At 45.4% G+C, this 581-nt stretch overlaps 1 protein-coding gene across 1 annotated transcript in view; it reads left to right on the top strand.

Annotated features, from left to right (window-relative positions):
* The window catches only part of ZBTB24 (zinc finger and BTB domain containing 24), a 27,474-nt gene that overhangs the window by 866 nt on the left and 26,027 nt on the right, over positions 1–581 (top strand). The gene's annotated exons all lie outside the window — the stretch shown is intronic.

The following is a 581-nucleotide window of genomic DNA, read 5'->3' as shown; positions in this document are numbered from 1 at the left end:
TTACACCTCCAGTTTCAAAATTATGGAGGCTACCGATGGCATGTTGGGGATCTGGAAGGGGGACGGTAATAAATTATAAATAAGTAGGTATTGGTGAAGCATAAACTGAGAGGGAGAAAATGCTGCAATAAATAGTTAAAAATAGGTGGGGAGCAGATTTGGGTGGGGCTTGCAGACCATATAAAGAAGCTTGACCAGCCTGGGCAATGTAGCAAGACCCTGTCTCTACAAAATAAATATTTAAAAAATAAGCCTGGCATGGGGGCATATGCCTGTAGTCCTAGCTACTTAGGAGGCTGAGACAGGAGGATCACTTGAGCCCAGGAGTTCGAGGCTGCAGTTAATTATGACCTCACCACTGCACTCCAGCCTAGGGCTACAGGGTGAGACCCTATCTCAAAAAATAAAATAAAATAAAATAAGCCTGGCATGGGGGCATATGCCTGTAGTCCTAGCTACTTAGGAGGCTGAGAGACAGGAGGATCACTTGAGCCCAGGAGTTCGAGGCTGCAGTTAATTATGACCTCACCACTGCACTCCAGCCTAGGGCTACAGAGTGAGACCCTATCTCAAAAAATAAA

Source organism: Propithecus coquereli, unplaced genomic scaffold (genome assembly GCF_000956105.1).
Source record: "Propithecus coquereli isolate 6110/MARCELLA unplaced genomic scaffold, Pcoq_1.0 Scaffold35, whole genome shotgun sequence".
Lineage (NCBI taxonomy): Eukaryota > Metazoa > Chordata > Mammalia > Primates > Indriidae > Propithecus > Propithecus coquereli.
The sequence above is the reverse complement of the archived record's forward strand: the minus strand, read 5'-3'. Positions and strand labels throughout refer to the sequence as shown.